General features: G+C 42.0%; 1 pseudogene; it reads left to right on the forward strand.

Annotated features, from left to right (window-relative positions):
- The first annotated feature begins 657 nt into the window (after positions 1–657).
- LOC107973059 (gem-associated protein 7-like) lies at positions 658–1,055 on the forward strand (annotated as a pseudogene).
- Positions 1,056–14,794: the final 13,739 nt, after the last annotated feature.

Below are 14,794 nucleotides of genomic sequence, written 5' to 3' on the forward strand. Positions count from 1 at the left end.
AAAAGTAGAGGGCAACCTACAGCTGGCCATAGGGCACGCTAGAGCGTAAGTAAAGGAGAAATATCAGGAAAAGAGATATTATTTTACCTGGATATCTAATGGATAGAAGAGGGGAAGCAAGGTGTTGATTTATTCTTGATCAGGTAGCATGTTCTATAGAGTGGTTCTAAGATCAGTGTCAAAGATCAGAGGGTTGTAGATATGCAGCATTATTTCTGAGGGCTCTGTTCTGTTCCATTGGTCTATATCTCTGTTTTGGTACCAGTACCATGCTGTTTTGTTTACTGTAGGCTTGTAGTATAGTTTGAAGTCAGGTAGCATCTCACTGATATTTCTTTAAAAATAAATGAGTACTGCACTCATTTATTTTTAAGTTACAACATTCACAAGAAATATAACAATGAAACTGTCATTAGTGTTGTGACTATACTTAATAAAAAGCTGGGCAAAAAAAGTTTTGAAAAGAAGACTTCTGACACTAAAAAAGTTGCAAGTACAAAATTTCAGAATAAAGAACAGTACTTTTTAAAAAATTTCAAATAAGTAATCAAAGGCACATAAATTAAAATGTAATATCTTTGTCTAATACTGAATTAGTAAATACCAAATTTGACATTTAAAAGAGATTTCCGAGCAGCTGCGGACCTCGCCAAGACAATGCAGACTCCACTGACTATTCCTGTGCCCATGCTCCAGTTACCCTGGGGCCCTGATGGCCTCAGCCTTGGCTTTGCCCCGATGGATGCTGGGGCAGTTGAAGCCAGAGGTTCCTGAAATCCAAGAGTGTCCCATACTCAAGAATCGCAGGAATCCCAGGAGCAGTGGGCTCAAGCTGCCCTTCAGGAACGTTACCTCCACAGCATGCTGGCCATGGAGTATCAACAAGTGAGCTTCATTCACATTGTACAACTATGTGCACATGGCTGCCCATTTCAGAACCACCAATCTGGACATGGCCAGCTTCTACGTGTCATAGCTCAGCTGCAGATTCCCATAGGTGAGTAGAGGTGCTGCTCTAATGTAGTGACATAATTTCATACACCTTCAAGCCATAAAGATCTGTGTTCATCTTTCAGCTTGGGTCTAAGCCACAGTATCCCAGGCCTCCCAATTTTCCTGAGCCAGGAAATCTGGCCCTCATGGAGTTACGGGCCCCCTTGGAATTCTGAGCCAAGCTCCAATCAACTCTGGACTCCTGAGACCTCCTGGGTCTAGTCAGTAAAATTCTGCAACTCAAGGAATTCTAGGTCCCATTGGAAGGAATGATTTACCTCAAAGAACTCTGAACTCTCCAGACGTATAGGCCTGATGCCATTTCCTAAAGTCTGAGGCTTGGGGGTGGGGTAATACAGGTGGGCAAATTACAGAGTGGGAAGTTATTTATTGAAGAGGTTGCAAAGTTCAGCCACCCTGAAGATACTCCCCCAATGCTTCTCTCCTCCTAAAGAACCAACTTCTCCAGGAAAATAAAAGAGATTTCCACTCAATACTGGCAAGGATGAGATACATATGGGCATTCACACACTATAGAAACTGTATTAGTTGGTATGACATTTTCAGTTAAGATCCTTTACCATGCCATCTACTTCTAGGAATGAAACACACAGAGAAAAACACTGCAGTAATATTTTAACAATAAAGAAGTGTGTGTGTGGTGGCAGGGGGAGACTTTCCAGGTGCAACAATGGGAGGTAGGCTAAGCTTATGATGATACACCTATAAAAATATTATTCAGCCATTGAAAATTAGTTTTTAAAGTTCTGACACACAGAAATGCTTGCCATAGCATTAGATGAAGAAAGTATACAAAATGAATATGCTATTACAACTATGCCTAAGATGCAGAAAATATAACAAAATTTAACGATGGTGATGTCCTCTTAAAATGCCATATACTCCTTCATATTCCTTTTTTTTTTTTTTTTTTTTTTGAGATGGAGTCTCGCTGTCTCCCAGTCTGGAGTGCAGTGGTGCGATCTTGGCTTACTGCAGGCTCTGCCCCCCGGGGTTCACGCCATTCTGCTGCCTCAGCCTCCCGAGTAGCTGGGACTACAGGCGCCCGCCACCTCGCCTGGCTAATTTTTTGTATTTTTAGTAGAGACGGGGTTTCACCGTGTTAGCCAGGATGGTCTCGATCTCCTGACCTCGTGATCCGCCCGCCTCGGCCTCCCAAAGTGCTGGGATTACAGGCATGAACCACCGTGCCCGGCCTCATATTACTTTTCTAATCAAAAAACATTTTGTAACAAGTCCTAGTTTTTATAGGAAGAAAATTTCAAGCCATATATCTGAATATCTGTTACATCAAAAAACAGGAGTTATCTAAATATCCAACTACATTTCAAACAAATATATAATTCATGTTGATTCAACAAGAAAAGCAAACATCCACATATAAAAAATCAGGCTCAAAATTTCAAACTAAAACTTTTTTTAAAGTTTATTAACTTTTAATAAAAGCAATCCCTAAGATTCTTTCTATCACTGATATTAAATACCTGACACAGTCAAGGGAAAGCAATATACTCAAAAGGTTTGCAAGGAGTAGCATTAATATTCAGCAACTACAAAGCAAGTGCACCCTTCAGACTAAATAGTCATGTGACATAAAAAACTTGAGCACAATATTTACCTGCACAGAATTTAAGAACCCAAGCTACACATCTAAACCATGTTTTAAAAAGGAAAAGAATAAGTTATCAACCATCTTTTAAATCTGACTCTCAGCAGAAAAGAGCTTTGCCCAGCAATCTGTACTGAATTACAAAGAGCACACATTTGCCCCAGATGTTTGTAACCAAAAGAGTTCAACCAAAGCAGAAGTCCAAAGTAAGGATTAATAAAATATTTAGCTTATTAATTGTACATCATTGACTACCATCCCTGCTTTCCTTTTCTTCATTCCTCGTTTTGGATCTTAAAACTAAGTCATGAAAATGCACAAATAAAAATATGTTTAAAATTAACATTTATACAATTTACAGATTTACTAGGTATTTTACATATGTAATATATATACTAAGTACATTCATATACACAATTATCTCAAGCCCTCTGTGAGGCAGGGGTAGTCACTCATAGTGCACAGCATTCCTGTGTAAGTATCTCCACTCTACCACCTTCCCACACCCACAGGTTCTTAGGGAACCCTACCACAGCTCTTATTTATTTATTTATTTATTTATTTATTTATTTATTTAATGAGACGGAGTTTCGCTCTGTCGCCCAGGCTGGAGTGCAGCGGCGGATCTCTGCTCAATGCAAGCTCCGCCTCTCGAGTTCACGCCATTCTCCTGCCTCAGCCTCTCGAGTAGCTGGGACTGCAGGGGCCTGCCGCCACGCCCGGCAAATTTTTTTGTAATTTTAGTAGAGACGGGGTTTCACTGTGTTAGCCAGGATAGTCTCCATCTCCTGACCTCGTGATCTGCCCGCCTCGGCCTTCCAAAGTGTTTTATTTTTATTTTTAATAATTTTTTAGAAATGGGGTCTCACTCTGTTGCCAAGGCTCATCTCGAACTCCTAGGCTCAAGCAATCCTCCTGCCTGGGCCTTCCAAAGTGCTGGAATTACATACATGAATGAACCTGGCCTTCTTTTACTTTTTTGTAATCAAAGTGCAGTGTTTGGCTTAGAAAAGACTAGGTAAGGCTCAGAGCGATAGCTCATGCCTGTAATCCCAGCCAAGGTGGGCAGATCACTTGAAGTCAGGAGTTCAAGATCAACCTGGCCAACATGGTGAAACCCTGTCTCTACTATAAATACAAAAATTAGCCTGTTGTGGTGGTGCACGCCTGTAGTCCCAGCTACTTGAGAGGCTGAGGCAGGAGAATCGCTTGAACCTAGGGGGGCGGAGGTTGCAGTGAGCCGAGATCATGCCATTGCCCTCTAGCCTGGGCAACAAACCGAGACTCCATCTCAAAAAAAAAAAAAAACAATGGCTAGGTAAATATTTGTTGAGAAAAGGAAAGAGATTCGGCCAGGCACGGTGGCTCACGCCTGTAATCCCAGTACTTTGGGAGGCCGAAGCAGGTGGATCACCTGAGGTCAGGAGTTCGAGAGCAGCCTGGCCAATGTGGTGAAACCCTGTCTCTACTAAAAATACAAAAATTAGCCGGGCATGGTGGTGGGCGCCTGTAATCCCAGCTACTTGGGAGGCTGAGGCAGGAGAATTGCTTGAACCTGGGAGGTGGAGGTTGCAGCGAGCTGAGATCATGCCATTGCACTCCAACCTGGGTGACAAGAGTGAGAATCCATCTCAAAAAAAAAAAAAAGAAAAAAAGTTTGAGTAAAATTATCAAGGTTGGCAAATTTACCACTACAAAGGTCTTTCATGGGAGACAGGTTATACCTTCCCAATCTTTAAAATAATTCTAAGGTTCTGTAGCTCAATAGTGAAACAAATAATGATATCCTGGCATAAAACTATCTTTCAGACAAAATCCACCTGCTGTGTATAAAAAAATGTAATAATTGAAAACTTCCTGCCTTGGGAGAGAATAAACCTGATTCGTAATACAAAAACCACTCAATCTACAAACGCGTTGCACAGAAAGATGGACTAAATATAAAGAGGGAACTTCTGACCTCCTTTGGTGCTAGACTGCCTGTAGTCATAGCTAGGCAGGAGGTGATATTATTATCTCATATTTAAAATTATATTTCAGGCATATGTGATACAGTCACCTAAGAAAAAGATGGACCCACTTGACCCACAGTAGTATTTGGCCTCCATGCCCTAGGCTAGGAAAGATTTAGAAATTACCCATTGTGCATAAAGAAAGAGCAGTCTTCCTTGCCAAGATGAAAACTACATAATAAATGAGTCTCCTATGTGAGAATTACATTTCCACCTGTAAAGAAGTTGCATTAACATGTATTCCCTTGATGTCCTTGTCTTCTATTCAGTGCTCAGTTCTTTTAAAATTTAATGTTGACAGACTATGTAGCCTTCACATTTCTGTCCCAACATCTAGCTAATTAAAATTAACTAATGTGATATCGTTTTTACTTCAGTACACCTATCCAATCAATCTTGAGTATATTCAAAACCAAGAGAAAAATTTCTGTAGGTCTGACAAGCATGACTATCCTTACCTCTCTGGGTAAGGTGGCTCACATCTGTAATCCTAGCACTTTGTGAGGCCGAAGCAGGTAGATTGTTTCAGCTCAGGATTCCCAGACCATCCTGTGCAATAAAGTGAGACCGTGTCTCTAAAAAAAATACAAAAATTAGCTGGGCATGGTGGCGCCTATAGTCCCAGCCACTCTAGAAATAGCTACTCTAGAAAATATTTGCAAATTATGTATCTGATAAGGCATATCTGATAAGGCTTTTTCTTTCCATTGCAAGGGTAATGGTGAGGTGGGAGGCTCTGGTGGGAGGATTGTTTGAGTGTGGGTGGCAGAGGTTGCTGTGAGCTGAGATCGTGCCACTGTGCTCCAGCCTAGGCCCTGTGCCCCCCCCACAAAAAAATTGTAACTCTATGCTTAACCTTTTCCATTAGCAGTTTCTACCAGCAAAATAAATCTCTTTTCCATCATCACCAAAGATTTTTCCACATCTTTGCCAACACTTATTCTGGCTGTCTTTTTAAATTGCAGCCACTCTGGTAGGTGTGGCATGGTATCTCATTGTGGTTTTGATTTTCATGTCCCTGATGGCAAATGGTGCTGAGCATCGTTTCATGTGCTTATTGGCCGTATGTTTATCTGCCTTGGCAAAATGTTCATTCAGACCCTTTGCTAACTGTTTTAATTGGGTCATTTTTTAAATAAAATTATTAACTTGTAAGAGTTTAACAGATATGTCTTATCAGAAATGTAATTTGCAAATATTTTCTCCCATTTTATGGGTTGTCTTTTTACTTTCTTATGGTGTCCTGTGAAGGACATACACATATGCTCGTGCTCTCTCTCTCTCTCGCTCTCAAAACTTTTGGACCAAAGAGGGAAGTATAACTGTGATTTATTAAGCAGCCCCATTGAGGGCTAACAGCACATTTCTGACCACTTTGTATGCTGGTGCCAGCCGGGGGTGCCCCAGCGGGTGCTCCCTGGGGTGTCTGCTTCAGGGCTGCTGCAAGGGTGCAGGGCAGGGCTCCTCCAGCTGGGAAACCATGGAATAGTTGGCAGCTGCTTTGTACGTCTTGAGAGACAAAAGAAAGCTCAAAATCAAGAGCAAACACTGGGTTTGCACTGAAAAGAAATATATCATTTCCTTGAAGAGAAAAATTCAAGATGTGAAAAATGGAAGCAAGGAAAGAAAAACTAGAAGAGAAGAGAGATTAGAATACCAACTGCTGTAGATCATTTCGTGTTCCAATTATCTCCAAGTTCCTCCACCTTCTGGGATCACCAGCTGTTTTAACACCCAAAATACATGAAAGCTATGTGTTGTAATCTGTAGGGTAACCGTTAAAAGAACAGGATCTATAACTTGGCAAGAGAGGAAAAAGCCAGGATAGTAAAATATCAATCCAAAAGGCAAGAAAAAAGAGAAAAAGAAACATGCTGGCATATTATTATAATTATTGTATTATTCGTTATTCCTGTTAATTTTTTTACCATGCCTAATTTATATATTAAACTTTATCACAGCTATGTATGTATAGAGAAAAATACATCTGTGGTTTCAGGCATCCACTGAGGGTCTTGGAACATAATCCTTCCCCCAGATAAGGAGGTACTACTGTAATTATATTGTATGTCATATTAAGTATATATTAATTCTACTAGGTAGCAGCCACATTATATATTAATTATATTAAATGTATATCATACAGATTTATTTTAAGGAATTGACCCGTAATAGAAGAGGCTGGCAGGCTGGAGATTCAGGAAAGAGTTGCAATTCGAGTCCAAAGGCAATCTGCCAGAGAATTTCCTCTTGCTTGGGGGAGGTCGGCCTTTTGTTCTATTCAAATTTTTGACGAAAATAGAAAGCAAAGAGTATATTAACTATATTATGCAAACTAAATGCTCCAATTAAAATACAAAAATTATAAAACCTAATAATAAAAAAACCTCAATTATACACTGTTTAAAAGAGACATTTTTAAGCTTAAGGATATAGAAAATTTGAAAATAAAAGAATAGAATAAAATAGGCCATTAAAATACTAGTGTAACACTGATGTGAAAATCTGACAAAGCACACAAAAAAGAAAATAATTTTAACTGCAAAATTTTAAAATCCAAGCAAAGAGAAAGCAGCATATGTTATAATTATATCACAACATGATCAAGTAAGGCATACTTCAAATAAATAACAAAAAAATTTAAACATGGCCCATTATTAGGAAACATACTAATAAATATCCTCACAAAAATAATTCAAAATCTAAAAAGCCATATGATAAGCTTGATGAATGTTGGTTTACAGAACTGATTTTCTAGAAAACAGGTTTATAAAACTGGTTTTCTTTAAAAAGGCAATCTTGAGGAAATAACCCATTTACTCAATTTTTTTCTTTTTTTGAGATGGAGTTTTACTCTTGTTGCCCAGGCTGGAGTGCAATGGTGCGATCTCGGCTCACTGCAACCTTTGTTTCCCAGGTTCAACAGAGTCTCCTACCTCAGCCTCCCGAGTAGCTGGGATTACAGGCACCTACCACCATCACGCCCAGCTAATTTTTTTGTATTTTTCGTAGAAATGGGGTTTCACTATGTTGGCCAGGCTGGTCTCGAACTCCTGACCTCATGATCTGCCCAACTCAGCCTCCCAAAGTGCTGGGATTACAGGCGTGAGCCACCTTTGGGAAGATATCCAGTAGTGAGATTGCTGTTTGAAAGGCAGTTCTGTTTTTATTTCTTTGAGAAATCTCCATAATGTTTTCTGTAATGGTTGTAATAATTTACATTCCCACCAACAGTGTATAAGCATTCCCTTTTCTCTGCATCCTCACCAATATCTGCGGTTTTCTGACTTTCAATTATATACTTATTTTTTATTTTTGTAGATATGTGGGTCTGATGTTGCCTAGGTGGGTCTCGAACTCCTGACGTCAAGTGATCTGCCCACCTCAGCCTCCCAAAGTGCAGAATTATAGGTGCAAATCACCACACCTGACTGTTTTCTGACTTTTTACTAATAGCATGTGCTGGGTGTGGTGGCTCACACCTGTAATCCCTGCACTTTGGGAGGCTGAGGCAGGTGGATCACTTGAGGTCAGGAGTTTGAGACCAGCCTGGCCAACATGGTGAAACTCCGTCTCTACTAAAAGTACAAAATTTAGCTGGGTGTCGTATCAGGCGCCTGTAATCCCAGCTACTCAGGAGGCTGAGGCAGAAGAATCGCTTGAACCCAGGAGGCGGAAGTTGCAATGAGTCGAGATTGCATCACTGTACTCCAGCCTTCGTGACAGAGCAAGACTCCCTAATAAAATAATAATAATAATAATAATAATAATAATAATAATAATAGCACATGCTGTTCTGCAGCATGACCTTAACATTGCTCCCATGGTGAGGTTAGGTCTGTGCTCCCTCCCCTTGAATTCAAGAAGGTCTGTGACTGGCAGAAGTGATTCAAGGTAGGTCATGAAAGGTGACACCATTTCTCTGTGGTCCTCCTGGGATGCTTGCTCTTTGAACCCAGCCACCATGCTGTGAGGAAGCCCAGATCACCGGGAGAGGCCACATTTTGATGTTCCAATCAACAGTCCCAGCGCAGGTTTCAGATGACAGCCAACATCAGTTGCCAGACATGGGACTGAAGAAGGCTTTGCGAAGACTCCAGCCCCAGCCACTGCAACAGCATGAGAGACCCCTAATGACAATCACCTACCTGAACCCATCAACTCTCAGAACCACAAAAAAAAACCTTTTTTTTTTTTTTTTTGAGAGGGAGTCTTTCTCTGTCCCCCAGGCTGGAGTGCAGTGGCACAATCTCGGCTCACTGCAAGCTCCGCCTCCCAGGTTCTTGCCATTCTCCTGCCTCAGCCTCCTGAGTAGCTGGGACTACAGGAGCCGACCACCACCCAGCTAATTTTTTGTAGTTTTAGTAGAGACAGGGTTTCACCGTGTTAGCCAGGATGGTTTCGATCTCCTGACCTCGTGATCTGCCCGCCTCAGCCTCCCAAAGTGCTGGGATTACAGGTGTGAGCCACCATGCCTGGCCTTTTTTTTTTTTTTTTTTTTTTTATAACAAAAAAAGGAGTTTCACTCTTGTTGTCCAGGCTGGGGTGCAATGGTGTGATCTCGGCTCATGGCAATCTCCGCCTCCAAGGTTCAAGTGATTCTCCTGCCTCAGCCTCCTGAGTAGCTGCAATTACAGGCATGTGCCACCACGCCCGGCTAATTTTGTATTTTTAATAGAGACAGGATTTCTTCATGTTGGTCAGGCTGGTCTCGAACTCCTGACCTCAGGTGATCCACCCGCCTCGGCCTCCCAAAGTGCTGAGATTACAGATGTGAGCCACTGCGCCCAGCAAGATTGCTATTTTAAGCGCCTAAAGTTTTGGGGTTATATATTATGCAGTTAGGGTAACTTAAACATCCTCCTTTCCTTCTAGCTTTTTGAATCTCTTACTCACCAAACTTAGTCTCTCTCTGAAGACCTGGTCTGCTTTAATCAATGTTTTCCCCATAGACCCAGCGAGAGGTAGGTAGAGTTATCTTCCTACTCTTCATGGCTGCTCAGAACCCACCACCCGGGTTCTTGCCATTCTCCTGCCTCAGCCTCCTGAGTAGCTGGGACTACAGGCGCACACCACTATGCCCGGCTAATATTTTGTATTTTTAGTAGATACTGGGTTTTGCCATGTTGGCCAGGCTGGTCTCGAACTCCTGATCTTGAGTGATCTGCCCCCCTCAGCCTTCCAATGTGCTGGGATTACAGGCGTGAGCCACTGTGCCCTGTTAGTTTTCATAATTTTTTTTACTTCCCACTGTGGTGGGAGAACTGGTTTCAGAGAAAGCCATCCTGGACAGGTGAGGTGGCCCCACCAGGAACATGTTTCAATCAGGTGTTTTGGAGGCAGTGATGCCCGTGCACCCTGGTGAGAAGGGGCATGGCGTGAACATCAGGAACCAGACTTCACCCTGAAGAAGGAGAGGACACAGGTGGGGCTGAAGGAGCAGTTCTCACAAGTGATCCTGTGGGCACTGGGGCCACACCACGCACCTTGGTGCACAAGTGTCAGTGTGGCTCAGAGTGGGGTGGAGGACTCAGGGTATTAAAAGCATCAAGGAATCCAGGGGAGAGCCACCGCATCCAACTTTACTTTCACCCACAGGCTGATGCAGCCCGAGGAAATGTTACTCCACAACGACCTCAATGATACACACAGAACCTGTTTGCCAGGCCCTTGCCACAAAATGGGGGCTGCCAAGCCTTGTTAGAATACCTGAGACTCAGAGGAAAATAATTTTTTTTTTGAGACAAGGTCTTGCTCTGTCACCCAGGCTGGAGTGTAGTGGTATGATCATAGCTCACTGCAGCCTCTATCTCCCAGGCTCAAGCCATCCTCCTACCTCAGCCCCGCAAATAGCCAGAACCACAGGTGCATACCACTATGCCCAGCTAAGAAAATAATTTAAACACTTAATTAGTTTGTTTATTTATTATTAGTTTTTTTTTTTTTTTTTTTTTTACACAGAGTTCCTCTCTGTCATCCAGGCTGGAGTGCAGTGGCACAATCTTAGCTCACAGCAACTTCTGTCTCCTGGGTTCAAGCGATTCTCCTGCCTCAGCCTCCCGAGTAGCTGGGATTACAGGCGTGTGCCACAACACCCGGATCATTTCTGTAGTTTCAGTAGAGACAGAGTTTCAGCATGTTGGCCAGGCTGATCTCGAACTCCTGACCTCAGGTAATCCACCTGCCTTGGCCTCTTAAATTGCAGGATTATAGGCATGAGCCACTGCACTCAGCCTAATTTAAACATTTTAAAATCTTGTTTAAATTTTGAAATAAAATCTCAAGTTGGTTTTTTAAAAACTCTGTCCGGGTTGTGATGACTCACATTTGTAACTTCAGCACTTTGGGAGGCTGAGGTGGGAGGATCGCCCGGGAGTTCAAGACAGCCTGGCCAACATAGGGATACCCAGTATCTCTAAAAATAATAATAATAATACAAAAATTAGCCAGGTGTAATGGCAGGTGTCTGTGATCCTAGCTACTTTGGAGGCTGAGGCAGAAGGATTGCTTGAGCCTGGAAGGTCAAGGTTGCAGTGAGCCGAGATTGCACAACTGCACTCCAGTCCGGGCAACAGAGTGAGACCTTGACTCAAAAAAAAAAAAAATAGTGCTTAGTGCCACATGCCAGGAACCACAATGACGACAAATCAGAAGGCTGTTGAGTCAGGGCCTACCAAGAGCTAGTGGGGAGTCTGACTGTGGGGACCCTGCCCTTTTCCAAAAGGTGGAGGTGCAGAGAAGCTCATAAGGATCACGGCTTCTCACCTTGGCCCTGAATCCACTCACATCAGCAGCTCTCTGCACAGCCAACTGGACAGCTCACACCAATAAATTAAACCTTCTTATTTCTTGCTGGGCACAGTGGCTCACACCTGTAATCCCAGCACTTTGGAAGGCTGAAGTGAGAAGATTACTTGAGGCCAGAAGTTCAAGACCAGCCTAGGCAACATAGTGAGACCCTGCCTCTACAGAAAATTAGGTGAGAGTGGTGGCATGTGTCTGTGGTCTCAGTTACCCAGGAGGCTGAGGCAGGAGGATCTCTTGAGCTCAGGAGGCTGCAGTGAACTATTGCACTATTGCACTCCAGCATGGAGGACAAAGCAAGATCTTGTCTCATAAAAAAAAAAGAAGCAAGCCAGCAGGTCTAATCCAGACGTAAGAGGAGGGTATTGGCCAGGCACGGTGGCTCACGCCTGTGATCCCAGCACTTTGAGAGGCCGAGGTTGGAGGATCACGTGAGACCAGGAGTGCAAGACCAGCCTGGCCAAATGGTGAAACCCCATCTCTACTAAAAATACAAAAATTAGCTGGGCATGGTGGCACACACCTGTAATCCCAGCTACTCGGGAGGCTGAGGCATAAGAATCACTTGAACCTGGGAGACGGTGGTGGCAGTGAGCCAAGATCACACCACTGCACTCCAGCCTGGGCAACAGAGCAAGACTCCATCTAAAAAAAAAATACAAAAATTAGCCAGATGTGGTGGCACATGTCTGTGATCCCAGCTAGATGGGAGGCTGAGACAGGAGAATTGCTTGAACCCAGGAGGCAGAAGTTGCAGTGAGCCAAGAGCACACTGCTGCACTCCAGCCTGTGTGACAGAGTGAGACTCTAAAAAAAATAAAATAAATTGAATTAAAAAGTTTTATTAATTTGCAATACTGAGTTTGCAAGAAGAGTGAACTGTGGTATGGTGACCAGCACACAGTATTTTAGAGTTCACAGCGTGCTCTCTGGGAAACTGTTTTAGCCAGAGTTGTGGCATCATCTCTGACCACTCACTTTATTCAAAAGACCTAGCTCAAAATGACTATTTATGGAAATCAATTCTAGCCTTGAAATACAAAACCAATGTAGTTCTTAAAGATATTCAAATGAAGGTAATTAAGTTTATTAAAAAGCAATGAAGGGCCAGGCACAATGTCTCAAGCCTGCAATCCCAGCACTTTGGGAGGCTGAGGCAGCAGAAGGATCAATTGAGGCCAGGAGTTTGAGACCAGCCTGGGCAACATAGTAAGACCCTGTCTCTACAAAATAATTTTATTTTATTTTTATTTTTATTTTTGGTTTTTGTTTGTTTGTTTGTTTTGTTTTGTTTTGTTGAGATGGAGTTTCACTCTTGTTGCCCAGGCTGGAGTGCAGTGGTGTGATCTTAGCTCACTGAAACCTCCACCTCCTGGGTTCAAGTGATTCTCCTGCCTCAGCCTGCAAAGCAGCTGGGATTACAGGCGTGCACCACCACACCTGGCTAATTTTTTGTATTTTTAGTAGAGCTGGGTTTCACCATGTTAGCCAGGCTGGTTTCGAACTCCTGACCTCAGGTGATCTGCCTGCCTCGGCCTCCCAAAGTACTGGGATTACAGGCATGAGCCACCGCCCCCAGCCCAAAATAATTTTTAAAATTAGCTGGGCATGGTGTTGTATGCCTGTTGTCCCAGCTACTCTAGAGGCTGGGATGGGAGGATCGCTTGAGGCCAGAAGTTTGAGGTTGCAGTGAGACAGGATTGCACCACTGCTCCCCAGCATGGGTGACAGGGAGAGATTTTGTTTCTAAAATGGAAATAAAGGAAGCAAGGAAGGGCTTCTCCTCCAAACACTACCACTTCATCTTGGGCAGTTACATGATTCCAGGAAACATGGAAAATCTACCTTGAGTACCTTTTTGGATGTATGCTAATGGGAAAACAAATCTCATTAATTAACTCATAGAACGGCTAAGAGGAAAGAATCTGAGGGGATGTGTGGTTTCACTCCCTGATTTTAAACATGAGGAAATCGGGTACGAAAGAGATGAAGTAACTCACCAGGTAGAGAGAGAAGAGCCTCTCTTACCACAAGGGGTCTCTCATTGGAAAATGGGCAAAACTCGTTCCCTCAGCCTTAGAGTTGGTATTTTATAAAGAATAGAAGTTTACATAGCTCACAATTTTAGATTATGGAAGTCCAAGAGCACGCCATTGACATCTGATGAGAATCAGATTTCCACATCACAAAATGGCCAAAGGCATAAGGATGACAGAAAGTGAACATAAGAGAGCTTACTTTTATAATAGACCCAATTTCCTGCCAGCTAACCCACTCTGGAAACAATGACATTAATTCATTCATGAGACTAGATCCCTCAGAACCTAGTATCTTCTTAAAGGTCTAATTTATAATTTTATAACGATGGCAGTTAAATTTCAACATGAATTTTGAAGGGGGCATTCAAACCATAGTGATGTGTTTTTATTATATAATTAAATTATTTGATATTTTAAAAATTATTGATTTGCCATGACTTTTAATGGCAAAAACCGCAATTACTTTTGCACCAACAAAATAATGTCTTTGGTTTTCTTTTCATGCTCTCTTTTCTTGTGTTTTCTTGTTTTGTTTTGTTTGCTTTTGTTGTTATATGCTTTGATTCCCATTTCTTTTCTTTCTTTTGTTTTCTTTTTTCTTTTTTTCTTTTTGAGATAGAGTTTCACTCTCATTTTCCAGGCTAGAGTGCAATGGCACCAACTCAACCTCCATCTCCCAAGTTCAAGCAATTCTCCTTCCTCAGCCTCCCGAATAGCTGGGATTACAGGCACTTGCCACCACATCTGACTAATTTTGTATTTTAGTAGAGACGGATTTTCTCCATGTTGGTCATGCTGGTCTCGAAATCCCGGCCTCAGGAGATCTGTCCCTCTCCGCCTCCCAAAGTGCTGGGATTACAGGAATAAGCCACCGTGCCCGGCCGCTTGATTCCTTTTTCTTTTGTGTGTATAGTACAAATTTTCATTTAGTTACCAAGAGATTTACATAACACATCTCATAGATATAACACTCTAGCTTACGATAATAACAATTCTACTTCGATACATAGAAAGACTCAACAGGTTTACTCTCTTCAATACATGATTTATGTTACACTTTACATTTTTTATATTGTGTATCTCATAATAAATTATTTAAGCTATATGTATTTTGGATACTTTTGTCTTGTAGCTTTTATCCCTAAGTTAAAAGTAATTCATGCACCACCATCACAGGTGTCATTAGTATTTTATTAATTTTTCTTCACCTATACCTAAATGATGATATAATTTAATTCCAATATTTATTTTATATATAATCTCACAGTATTCTAAAAAATTATATTGTTTTTTCTTTGGAATATTATTTTCTTGTG

Source organism: Pan troglodytes, chromosome 6, assembly GCF_028858775.2.
Source record: "Pan troglodytes isolate AG18354 chromosome 6, NHGRI_mPanTro3-v2.0_pri, whole genome shotgun sequence".
Lineage (NCBI taxonomy): Eukaryota > Metazoa > Chordata > Mammalia > Primates > Hominidae > Pan > Pan troglodytes.